Genomic DNA, 13,286 nt, shown 5'->3' with positions numbered 1-13,286 from the left:
TCAATATACATTAGATAATTATATCTAATAGAGAGACTTAGCCACTGATTTTCACTCAACATCAAGAAACTGGAAAGTCATTAGAGGGAAGAGACGAGATAATCAGTTAAAATCCTTTAGTTGGATTTTGAAAGTTGAGATGAGAAAGTATGCAAATCTTTGGAACCTTCAGAAGAACCTCAGAGTCCTCTCCCACCAGCCAGAGCTGCAAAATGAAGGCAGAAAACCACACATGCTAAACTTGAGCACAAAGAGGCACTAAACCCCTTCTGAAATGGCTGCAAACCAGAGATGTCTTGTCTGAGACTTTGAACACAGAGCTCCTACACTGTCCCTCCCTGTATCTTTCCCTTCAGAGCCTGTGTCTCACCTGATAGTGAATTGAGTTTGTGTCTGGTGCAATTTTAGCAGTGGCTGAAGGGCTACATGGGTGGCCTCTGTAAGAAGCTTCTAGAAGCTTCCCTTCCTCCAAGTTGGACCCACCTCTGGTCAAGGTTGAGCCAAACAGTGCCTCTGTGGGAACATATTTAAAGGGGAATAATCTGCTGGGCAACTTCTTTGGGAGGAGTGGGATGTGACAGAAACAAACTCTGTGGACACCAAGGTCAGTAAGAATGAGGGAAGGAGGTGTGCTGGAGAAGATATTCCCCTGCAGCACACAGAATGGTTTAGGCTGGAAGGGACATCAAAGATCATCCAGTTCCAACCCCCCACCATAGGCAAGGACACCTGCCACTAGAACAGGTCACTTAAGACCTCATCCAACCTGGCCTGAACACCTCCAGGGAGCAAAGTGAAGACCTTGATGAGGCAGGCTGTGCCCTTGCAACCCATGGAAGATAATGGTTGAGCAAATATCCACCTGTAGCCCACCCAAGATTCCACATCAGAGCAAATGACTGTCCCCAAAGAAGTCAATGGCTCTGAGGGGAGCCCACACTGAAGCAGTCTGTTCCTAAAGGGACCCATGGAAGGGACCCAGGCTGCAGCATGTTCATGAAAAATGTAGCCCATGAGAATCACCCATACTGAAGATATTTATGGATGGATTTGTATTGGGTATTAGGAGAAGTTTCTTTACTGAGAGTGTGATCAGGCACTGGAACAGGCTGCCCAGGGAGGTAGTGGAGTCACCATCCCTGGAGGTGTTTAAAAACCATGGAGATGTAGCACTTTGGGCTGTGGTTTAATGGCCATAGTGGTGTTACATCAGCACTCAATGATGTTAGAGGTCTTGTCCAAGAGAAACAATTCTATGACTCTCTGACTGAAGGGCACTGGCAGGGCTGTATCTTCACATCCAGTGTTTGAGGTCTGCCCTTTCTACCGAGGAGCCTTTGTTTGGGTTTGATGAAAAGCACTTCTCTAGCAGAGGATAATGATGACACCAACACCAGCTCAACCACTTGCAAAAGATGAATGAGAGCATCAAGTGCTGGGATAAACCTCATTAATTCCTGTCACTCAGTCAGATGCATTTAAAGATTTGTACTTGGTTAACAAGGAACACCAGACTGGGGCAGCTGCTGTCCTTGGGGAGGGGGGCTGCAAAATTTACTGCTCCTTAAGTCACCTTTCATTGAGGATCTCAATTAGCTGATTTGTAAGAACAATTACAGTGCAACTGCTGAAATCAATAAGTACATTTCAGAGCAGACAGATAAATTGTATTTTCTTGCCTAACTTCCATTTACAGAGGCCAAACGAGGCTCTCACTGGAAAAAAATCTTATAAAGCCTCAGAGCCTCTTAGTTGGAATCTAGTTAGCAGTAAAAATTCCTCCTGCATTTAGCCTCTTGCCTTGCCAGGGTGAGACTGTGGCACATTCCTTACAATCTTCTAAAGGGTTACTCTCATTGAAGTGGCTTTAAGAGATTCTCACTAAACCCATTCATTCCAGTTGAGCTGGAACAGAATCCAAACCAAATCCTAGGAACAACATAGCTGTGGAAGGCAATGCATATCAGGCAAAAATATTAGGATCTATACATGGCAGCCTGCAAAGTTTAGGGACATACCTGGCAATTGCCAGCTTCTGTAGTGTGTAACAGATTACAGCAAGCAGACAAAAAGCAAAAAAGCTGTCACTATACTGCTGAAGATCTTTCCTCATCCTCCTCAGACCATGAGGAATTAAACTCATGTCAGTTGAACTTCTTTCTTTCCTGAAATCCCTTGAGTAGCTCCCTATATCCTAGGTTCAGAAGCATCCTCAAGCATCTAGACTTCATCAAGCCATCCTCTGCCTGTTAAGCATCTCAGCTTTTCAGGAGCACAAAGGGAAGTATTGGGACTTCTCTTGACTGACAGTGGCATAGATGTGGAACCAAGTCTTAATAACTTGAATTTCCAGGGCTAAAATGGTGGGACCAGGACGTTACCACGGGAGGGAAGACGTGCACCACTTGGGTTTTACTTCTACATCTTAATAATCACAATGAACTAAGTTAACACAGCATACAGAAAGTCCAGTGAGGACGAGGAGTGAGTCCTGGTTAGCTCCCATGTGAATGTAGTATCTGGACAGAATCTTGGCATGACTTTTCCTGATTCCTTTTAATTCTCTACCTGTGAAGCAATGCACTTGTAAATATAATGCACAGAACCACAGGATGATGAGGGTTGGAAGGGATCTCTGAACATCATTCAGTACAATCCCCCTGCTAAAGCAGAGTCACCTACAGCAGGGTGCACAGGACCACAATGTCCAAGTGGATTTTGAAAGTCTCTTGCAAACACTCTGGGAAGCCTGCTCCAGTGCTCTGGAAAGAAGCTTTTCCTTCATAAATTCAAGTGAAACCTCCTGTGCTCTTGTTTGTGCCCACTGCCCCTTGTCCTGTCACTGGACATCCCTGAAAGGAGCCCAGCACTGTTCTCTTGATCTCTGCCCTTTAGCTGTTGATCAGCATTCAGAAGATCCCCTCTCAGGCTGCACTTCTCCAGGCTAAGCAGCCCAGACTCTCAGCCTCTCCTCAGAAGAGAGATGCTCCAGTCCCCTCAGCATCTTTGTGGCCCTCCATTGGACACTCTCCAGCAGTTCCTTGTCCCTCTCAACCTGGGGAGGCCAGAATTGAACATGATACTCCAAAGGCAGCCTCACCAGGGCAGAAGGGGATGCATTCTTCTCAATGCACCCCAGAATACCATTGACACTCTTGGCCTCAAGGGCACATTGCTGGCTCAAAGTGAACTTGCTGCCAGCATTCCCAGGTCCCTTCTCTACAGAGCTGCTTTCCAGCAGGTGACTCCCTCACTTGTACTGGTGCAGGGGGTTATTCCTTACATTTGGAATAATTACATCAACTCTAGACAGGCAGCTGAGGTGGAGACACTCACAGTTGGCAGTGCTGAAGTCACTGCAGTGCTGCTTTAGGCTGAGCCTCTTGCAGCCCAGGTGCATGGTTGTAAATGCACTTTTCCTGGAGCTGCATTCCTCTAACCAGGGCTGATTTCCAGCCATCATCCTTGAGCATGGAGTGATTTTAAGTGGTTCTTACCCAGCTGCTTGGGCAAATGCTGACCTCCAGGTTTGCTCACCAGTGGTAGCATACAGGAGCTTCATTCAGGAATAAACTTACACAGTCTGACCTTTAACACTTAAGGCTGAAACTGTCACCTGAATTTGTGTCATGGACTGGAAATGACACAGGAGGAGAAAAACCTGGGTGTAGTCACTGAACAAAGGATGATTAAGAGACAGCAGTGTAATTTGGGCACAGCAAGCAGAGTCATCTACTCATCCCACCAACCACAGGGTGGCAAATCTTCTCCTGAAAAGCCTTGCAGCCCTTCAACCCTTCTCTGTCAGGCTCTGACTCTTGTTTTGCAGAGCCCTGCAGCAGTGTGTTGATGCACAAGGTACTACTGTCATCATTATAACCTGATTCAAAGATAACTGCAGTCAAAGACTATGTTTCCATGGCCTTTATGAGGCTTTTCAGCTCAGACCTCAAGGGTCTGGAGAACCAGTGTAGTCCACAATAGCCACCTCCCATCTCAGGGAAGTCTGAATCCAATCAAAGTTGCATCCACTGGTGCCAGGCATACTAAAGGACTCCATCCTTCTGGTAGCCACTCTTTATGTCCTAATCCATAGTAATAAGGTCTCCCCTAATTCTTCTCTTCTCAAGGCTGAGCCAACCCAGCTCCTTCAGCCTTTCTTCATATGGGAGACTTCTTGCATGACACCTTAATGCTCTAAGTGGTTTAGGATAGGATTTTCCTGTCTGACAATATTTTCCCTAGAAAATAATTAGCAGTAGAGCTCTACACTGCAGAAGTTCTAAAGGCATTTCCTTGTGATGTACATCTGTAGCTCAAGTCATGCTGCTGCTTCTGTTTCTGATGGCCAGCTATACAAGTCCAAACAAAGCTGGGGGGGGAATACCATCACTGACTGCAACAGTGAGCAATAATCACCTCAGCTTCTCTCTGTCTCCTTTTATCTGTCTTCCTCATTACACTCTGGTCACACCTCCCACTGCTGTGAGGAGGGGTCTCAGAGCCATCAGGGATCTGTGGGACCATAGAATATTTGTTTTGGTTGGAAAAGATCTTTAAGATCATCAAGTCCAACTGTCAACTCAACACCACCTTGCTCACTACACCACATCCCAAATGCATGCAAGGGCCACAAGGATTTTTGAACACCTCCAGGAATGGTGACTGCACCACCTCACTGGGCAGCCTCTTCCAATGCCTGACCCTTCCTTCAGCAAAGACATTTTTCCTCATATACAACCTAAATCTCCCCTGCTGCAACTGGAAGCCATTTCCTCTTGTATCTATCTATCTATCTATCTATACTAGGAAGAAGAGCACAACTGACACCTCACACTTTAACCTCCTTTCATAGAATCAAGCAGGTTGGAAGAGACCTCCAAGCTCATCCAGTCCAACCTAGCACCCAGCCCTGGCCAATCAACCAGACCATGGCACTAAGTGCCTCATCCAGGCACAGAGAATTGTAGAGAGGGAGAAGGTCTCCCCTCAGCCTCCTCTCCTCCAGACTACACAACTGAGCAACGAAGCTGGTGAAAGGTCTGGAACACAAAGCTATGAGGAGAGGCTGACGGAGCTGGGGTTGTTTAGCCTGGAGCAGAGGAGGCTTAGGGCAGACCTCATTGCTGTCTACAACTATCTGAAGGGAGGCTGTAGCCAGGAGGGGTTGGTCTCTTCTCCCAGACAACCAGCAACAGAAGAAGGGGACACAGTGTAGAGCTGTGCCAGGGGAGTTCTAGGCTGGATGTTAGGAGGAAGTTGTTGGCAGAGAGAGTGATTGGCATTGGAATGGGCTGCCCAGGGAGGTTGCTGGAGGTGTTGAAGCCAAGCCTGGATGAGGCACTTAGTGCCATGGTCTGGTTGACTGGCTAGGGCTGGGTGCTAGGTTGGACTGGATGACCTTGAGGTCTCTTCCAACCTGGTTGATTCTATGATTCAAGGTTTGGCTTCACCATTGCCAAGCAGGGAGAGGCAATCACATCCCTAGACCTGCTGGCCATGCTATTCCTAATGCAAGCCAGGATGCCACCTGAGCACTCATATTCAGCTGGCCATCAACCAACAAATCCAAGTCCTACTCCAGCAAGCAGCTCTCCAGCTACTCCTCCCCAAGCCTGAGCAAGACAAAGTAATGGTTTTCTAAGCTGGAACTAAAAAAGCCACTGGTGTCTTAATACATGCCAAAAGATGAGTGGGGAAAAAAAGAAGACATTTCACTCATTAGATAGACACATCATTTCTTCATCCTCAGACAGGACTCCTCTAGTTTTGTTCTAGACCTAATTAGATTTTAAATGAGATTCCAGCACCTATAATAACTCATTCTGATTGTTCTTTTTATATCATACAGGCACTGAATATTCATTGTGTTCATATGATTAAGCACCAAATCAATAGATATGACTACTGGACCTGTTAGAATTTATACCTTGCCTTATAAATGAAGTCATATCTGATGTGGAGTTCAGCCTCCCTCTTTGAAGTGCTGCTGTGACTGACATGGCTGCTGAGCACAGTGGAAATGGGGAAGAATGAGTAATTTGATGACATTTCTGCATCTAGGATTAAAGCAACTAAAAGGGACTGTTACAATGTGGGATGAGCTCCCAAGCCTTTATGGTGGAAAAAGAACTACCCAGGTTGAAAGGGTCACTGCTCCCAAAGCAGCCAATGATAGGCACTTGCAGCCCAAAAGGCCACTGGCATCCTGGGCTGCATCAAAGGAGGAGTAGACAGCAGGGCATGAGAGGTGACTCTGCCACTTTGCTCTGATGAGATCTACCTGGAGTACTATGTCCACTTCTGGGGCCCTCCACACAGGAAGGACAGGGACCTGTGGAAGCAGATCCAGGGGAGGCCCACAGAAATGATCAGAGGGCTGGACTCTCCACTACAAAGATAGGCTGGGCAGCCTGCAGAAGAGAAGGCTCTGGGGAAACCTTAGAGCTGTGCTTCACTATCTGAAGGCAACCTACAGGAAGGGTGGGGAGGGACTGTTTAGAAGGGCTTGTAGCAGGGTAGGTTTAGGTTAGATGTAAGAAGAAAGTTCTTCAGAGTGAGGGAGATGGAACACTGGAATAGGCTGGCCAAAGATATGGTGGAGGCCCCATCTATGGAGCCATTCAAGGCCAAACTTATCTCCAAGCTAGCTGGAGATGTCCCTGATCACTAGAGGGGCACTGAATGAGATGTTCAACCCATGTTCCCTGTACCTCACCCTCCAGCACTCAGTATCTAGGATGTCTCAAAAGCCCATATGCATAAAGCTCTGCCTTAACAGTGGTTCACCTCTTCCCTTTCCACAACCCTGAAGAGCCACTGCAGAATTAATAAAATAGGCAGGGGGAAAAGGGAATTCTTCCAGCAGGCAGTGACATAAGACAAGTATGTAACAGACTTTTATAGAACACAATGACCAAATCAGATTCTGTTTGGTAACTGAAGGATGTTTTCTGTGGGGAAGTTACTCCTCTTTCCCAGGACAATCCAAACAATGCAGCCTGTCCTGCAGTACCCCAAATACCACATTAAACCAGGGATTCCCAAACACATTCTACTCCTACACTGCTGTTATCAGCAGTAGCAACAGCCTTGCTCATGCTCTGGGTGACAAGTCATTAGGCATCTCCAGCAGCATCCTCCCCCACTTCACTGGGGCATGCCAGAAGAAGCAGCCCTTGTTTAAGCAGCAGTGCCACTGCCATCAGGATCCACATGCATGGTCACCATCGAGGCTTGACTGGGATTCAGTTTCCCCCAAGGGACAGAAAGGTGAATGGAAAAACCATCTCCTTAATGCCCAGCATCTTGTGGGCTTGGTTACCCCCCAGAGGGCAACTCTCTGTTGTTGCAGTGTAATAAAAGATGCCCTCTCTAGCTCCAGGTCCTTGATCATAGAATCATTAAGGTTGGAAAAGACCTCAAAGACCATCATGTCCAGCCTTCTACCCTACACCTCCATGACCACTACACCATGTTGCAAAGTCTCTTCTCGAACCAGGAATGGTGACTCCATCACCACCACGGGCAGCTGATGTTACAACGTTAATCCACCACGTTACTGCTCTCTGAAAAAGCTCTTGGAGATGTGCTGAAAAAAAGCCTTCAAACTTATTGGACCAGTCTGGCTCCTGCCACAAGCCTGGAAGTTGTCCCTCCCTTTCACTTTGCAGCCCACTCATTGCTAGAACCTTTTTGTTCGATTTTTCCATGAATCTCGTGTGGGTTTTCAAAGCACATGGAATCCTGCTGCCTCCTCTGTCAGTCCAAACTCAGCTCTGGACTGTTCCTCAAATGCACTGCCTCTTCCAAATGGAGTTTTGATTAATCTGGGATTGAGCAGCTCTGGCCATCTGCTCCCATCAGAAGAAGGATGAGGCACCACAGCACAAGCAATCATTTCCCTGATGTGCCCTAAGGAAAGCCGCAGGACCAAACCACGCAGTCCTTACTCTGGCATGCCCTATAGGTTTCACCCCTCCATCTGGACACTTCCCACAATCCCAGTATTCCTGCAAAATGTCCAGTCCAACCAATTAGTGCAGAATGTGGGGTCTGCTCTGTTTAACATGTTCCAACACAATGGGAAAAGCTCTGGTTTTATTGATGAATCTGACACCTCAGGCGGGATAGTAATTACATTAACAACCCTGTTCCAGCTCCCACTGATGCATCTATTTCAGGAAGATGCTTAGTCTTGTTGTTTAAATCCCCCACCTCCAGCTAAGTTAGAGTGTGAAATTGTAACTACAGGAGCTTTTTTTAACCTAGAGAGCTGCACTGTGCCTCTCTTTAACTGCTGCAAATCAGTGCGATTTCATTTTCTCTTCCACTTGTATTGGCTGAGAATCTGGACTCTTAATACCCTGTTCAATCATGCTCTCTCATCAGCTGTTAACTTCCATCCCATAGTCAGCTTGCTCCTGCTGTTAAACACCTTGGAGATGCTGATACAACTGGAAATCTGTGGGTCACCTCTGTTGCCAAGGAATGAAAATGGGTTGTCAATTGGAGGAAGGTCATGAGAGGAGAGGAGGAGTGGTGCAGGAAAAGAGGGGGAGAGGGGACAATATTGTTGGAACAAACAAGACAAAGAGCACTGCCAGCTACCCTAAGAACTGTCAAGAGTGGATGAGCTGCTGTGCTAGTTTGAGCCTAGCTGGGGTATTTTAGTGAGAGGAATTAGATGGTAGGCTGTGAGAAGGAAACAGTACTGATGTCTGCTGCACTCATAGGCTTGCTGAGATGGATCAGAACAAGAACACAGGTTAACAGAATTGCTCTCTGGCTCTGGCTGCCTCCCTTTTTCCCCTAACCTGCCGCCTGTGTAACTAATCCCTCTGCTTCCTAACTCCCCTGGCAGATTCTCCAAACTCGTTTTGAACATAAGGCAAAGTCTGGGCTAAGGTAGAGGGGTGGAAAGGAGGTGGCAGGGTGGTTGGGAGCCCCTCCTGGGGACTCTGGTTTCTGGGAGGGGAGTTGTGTTTCTGCAGGGCCTTTTAACTTGTACATGTCTGCATATAGCTGTAGATACATTGTAACTATCTGCTTGTATATTCTGCTCAGCTGTAAATATAAAGCTTCATTCCTTAACTTCCAGCAGGCTGAGTCCAGTCTGGGTGATTTTCTTAAGTGGGGAGGGGTAGGTAACACCCAAACCATCACAGGCAGGATTAGATACTTTTGCTTCTTCAGACTTCTCTTGTCCCACAATAAATTCAACCTGGTCTGGTTACTACACTGCGAGACCAGACTACTAAACACACCAAGCTGTGGGACTTTGGGGTCAGCTTTGGGATCAATTCAGGCTCCCTTGCAAGTCAGAAGTTCAGAAGAGGGGCTGATTTCTTTCTAGGCACTACCAAGGAAACTAAATTCTAGCTACATTTGGACAAGAATCCCAGCCCATTTATTTAATCCATCCTTGCTGGAGCAGAATGACTTTTGACCTCAGGTTTGCTCTTGGCCTGCACGTGAACATGAAGAGTGTGGTGGCAGAAAGCACATTGCCTGCAGAGAGTGACAGCTCCTAAACTACTGCTTTATCTGCTTTGACCTTTGCTTCCTGAGAATCTTCTTTTGGGGCTGCAGTACAGACCTGCTGCTGTGCCATGCCCAGAAATAGGACACTTATCGCAGCAGAGCTGCTCTCACCTTCCAGAGGTGAGCCACGGGGCCAGCACAGCCTCTCCCTTCCATAGGCAACTCTTGTTATCAAAAGAATGCTCTGCCCTGAGCAGTTCCAGAAAATTCTTTTCAATTTGCTTTAGATACAACACTTTCTCCTGTTTGAATGTACAAAGTTTGATGGGGGTTCTGTGATGGTCATCACCTCAGCTGTGTTGCAGAGGAAGAACAAATAAGGTTGTTTAGCCTGGAGAAGAGGAGGCTCAGGGCAGAGCTCATTGCTGTCTACAACTATCTGAAGGGAGGCTGTAGCCAGGTGGGGTTGGTCTCTTCTGCCACACAAGCAGCAACCAGCAACAGAACAAGGGGACACAGTCTCAAGTTGTGTTGGGGGAGGTCTAGGCTGGATGTTAGAAGGAAGCTTTTCACAGAGAGAGTGATTGGCACTGGAATGGGCTGCCCAGGGAGAAGGTGGAGTCACCATTCCTGGAGGTGTTGAAGCAAAGACTGGATGAGGCACTTAGTGCTATGGTCTAGTTGACAGGCTAGGGCTGGGTGCTAGGTTGGACTGGATGATCTTGGAGGTCTCTTGCAACCTGGTTGATTCTATGATTCTAAGCCCTCTGCAGAAAAAAACATCTTGAGCTCACTTTTCCCCTGCTACAGGTCTTCAGCAAACAGGTAAGTGCAAAGAGTGGTACAGATCATGATTTCCTCTTGTCCTGTCATGTGTTATGTGTGAGAAGAGGTCAGCTCCCACCTGGCTCCAACCTCCTTTCAGGGACTTGTAGAGTTCAAAGAAGCCTCTCCTCAACCTCCTCTTTTCCAGACTAATCAATCTCAGTTCCTCAGCCATTCCTCACCAGCCCTGTTCTCCAGAACCTTCACCAGTTTCATTGCCCTTCTCTGGACACACTCCAGCACCTCAAATTCCTGCTGGGAATGAGGGGCCCAAAACTGAACCCTGTATCTAAGATGTGGCCTTGCCAGTGCTGAGTAGAGAGGGACCATCACATCTTTAGACCTACTGGCCACACTATTCCTGATGCAAGCCAGGATGCCATTAGCCTCCCTGGCCACCTGAGCATATTGCTGCCAGACATCAATCAACATGGCCAGCTCCTTCTCTACCAAGTAGCTCTCCAGCTACTCTTCCCCTAGTGGTAACCTGGTTATTACAAGGCTTCAAAGTTAATTTGCTCAATTAGTAGATGTGTATCTGTGTTGGGGTCACAAAGTGAGTCCCTCTATTGCAAGGCACAGAAGCTGCTACACACTTTCTTTTGTTTGCTTTTTCTTTTTTGCTGAGATGTGAAATTAATTTATTTGTTGGCAGGAACCAAAACAAACCACTTTGAAGTGGAAATATTACTGTGCCCTTTAGATTTTACTTTGATGAAGCCCATGTCCTGGAGTCCTGTACCCCTAAATTCCTCTCCTGCCCGGACTTCGGGGGGAAAGGGGAAAAGCCGCCTGGTTTCCCCCCCCCTCGCCTGCCCTGCAGCCGAGAAGGGGGCGGCGACTGCCCCGTGAGTTCCCGCGCTGGAGCCAGGCTGGGATTGGCCGTGCGCTTTCGCGCCTAAAGTGTGGTAACTCTGCCCTTTGTCTAGCGAAGGGTATAAATATTGGGGGTCTTCCCGCCTTTGGGGTTCCCGCTTTGGATTTTGCGTGTGCCTGGACGAGTTCGCTCACTCTCCTGTGCCTGGACTGCGGAGAGACCAAAGGACTTGCCTTGGTGTTAGGCACACCTTTGTCTGCCTAACGACCCTTAACGACTCTTAACGACTCCTGTAGCCGCTGGAGGAGGAAGACCGACTGCACGAGCCAGCCTGAGTGAGTTATTTGGCTTAGCTTAATTTAGTAAGAAAACCGCTATTAATTAATAGCTAAAGCCTTTTCCAAAAACTGACTTCCAAATATATATAGTCAGATTATTAATGGTATCCTCGTAGAATTCTCATGCAACTCAACCTGTTTATCAAACGAAATTAATCTTTGTATATATAGTTGTGGGGGCGGGTTTTGTAAAAATAAAAAATATCTATTTTTGATAAATTTTCTTCTCGGCCACGAATTATTACTGCCCTCCGCAACATTATGGCGCAGTGTATGCAGGGTAGTTCAATCATAGAATTTCTACAAGAAAAGGGATGCCTAATCACAGGGCTTGATTTAATTTGGGCTCAGAAAAATTGTAAAAATCCGGAGAAAATCCTGGAGAAATTAGCTGAGCGCTCAGACCCTGTGATTTCTGAGTCTCCAACGGAGCATTTCTCTGTTGTTCTGGGGTCAGTCGTGACCCAGACTCTGGCCGAATTTGAAAATTATGAAAAAAGAATTCAGGCCTTGGAAAAGGATTTATTAGCCGAAAAAGCTAAATGCCAAAGTATCTGGGAAAGCATGCTGGCGCAGACAAAGAGCCTGACCGCGGCACTGACTGCCCGGATGAAAGAAAGGCTTGTAACGCCTGCAGACACCACCTCTTCGGTCTCCGTGTCTGAATTTGAATGGAGTGATTCGCGGGAATCGGGGAGAGAGGCAGAGAATGCCCCGAGGGGCTCTTCGGGGGAGAGGAGTTCCCCGAAACCAGGCACAAAAGACTCTGCCAGAGACTCAGAGAATTCCTCTGCACATGCCTCTGCGCGGCAGAAAGCCTCAAAGCCACGCAGAAAGCGCAGGTCGCGACCGGACTCTCCCGTAGCTAGCGGAGAAGAGAGCTCCGGTGAGGAGGGCGCCACGGTGCAGAGGCACGTGTTGCCTGTTACAAGAATTGAGTCCGTGAAGGGCAGAAAAGGCGGTGCAGGGACCACCGTGATCAAAAAGCAGTTCACAGATGCACAGCTCAGTGACTTACAAGTCAAATATGCGAGAGATCCTGGAGACTCAGTCGCTGACTATGTGTATCGAGTGTCCCGAGCCGGTGGGGACCGGGTCCTTCTAGACTCGCAGGAAGCTGCTGGAGACTGGGGGGACGATGTGTTCCTGACACGTGAACCCGAGGGAACACACAGCCTCACCGCCCGGATAGCCTACTGGGCAAGCAGTGTCCGTCCAGCCTACCGGGGGGAGCCGACGGAACTAAAGGTCACCAGCTCCTCTGAGCTCATCACTGCTCTCCGCAGACTTGCCTGTGTCCAGGCTATCTATGATAAGGGACATTATGATTGCCCATTTTATGCCCCTGTGGACCCGGAGAGACTGCACCCTATTATGAAGGGTTTGCCAGCAACTCTGCAAATCCAACTAATGAAGAACGTTGAGAAAATTGAACGTGTGTTTGGAGAAAATGCAGAGAACGATGGTGCTAAAGAGCACGTAATGACTTGGGCTGAACTGTTAACTGACTTGAATGCCCACGGGCTGCAGTTTGGGTTTGGGTCTCCTGAAGGAAAAGGGACTGGGGAGAGACAGTCTCGTGCTTCTCCCCCAGAAAATCCCAGGACTCTGCGCAGGCAGGTCCGGCCAGTGCAGGACTGCCCCCCCAGGGGGACCGGTCCTTCAGGCTTCTCCCCGAGGGGAAGGGGCAGAGACCCACAGAGTGACTGGAGACCCAGAGGAAAGAACAGCTGGTATAGACAAGCCCTGACTTTAGGGGTACCAAAAACTGTTTTAAGGCAGCTGGCAGACTGGCAACTGAAGGATCTAGTGCGGTGCCTTCA

The 13,286-nt window shown here is 47.9% G+C and overlaps 1 long non-coding RNA gene across 2 annotated transcripts in view; it reads right to left on the bottom strand.

Annotated features, from left to right (window-relative positions):
- LOC135183880 (uncharacterized) overlaps positions 1-13,286 on the bottom strand; it is a 142,258-nt gene that overhangs the window by 28,058 nt on the left and 100,914 nt on the right. The window contains exon 4 of one of the 2 annotated variants that reach the window (XR_010305747.1): positions 1,474-2,568. The exons of the other annotated variant lie outside the window; for it this stretch is intronic. This is a non-coding gene — a long non-coding RNA (uncharacterized LOC135183880). Of the gene's footprint in view, positions 1-1,473; positions 2,569-13,286 lie in introns of those variants that run through there. 2 annotated transcript variants of the gene reach the window in all.

The sequence above is a fragment of the Pogoniulus pusillus genome, chromosome 19, assembly GCF_015220805.1.
Source record: "Pogoniulus pusillus isolate bPogPus1 chromosome 19, bPogPus1.pri, whole genome shotgun sequence".
Taxonomy (NCBI): domain Eukaryota; kingdom Metazoa; phylum Chordata; class Aves; order Piciformes; family Lybiidae; genus Pogoniulus; species Pogoniulus pusillus.
The sequence above is the reverse complement of the archived record's forward strand: the minus strand, read 5'-3'. Positions and strand labels throughout refer to the sequence as shown.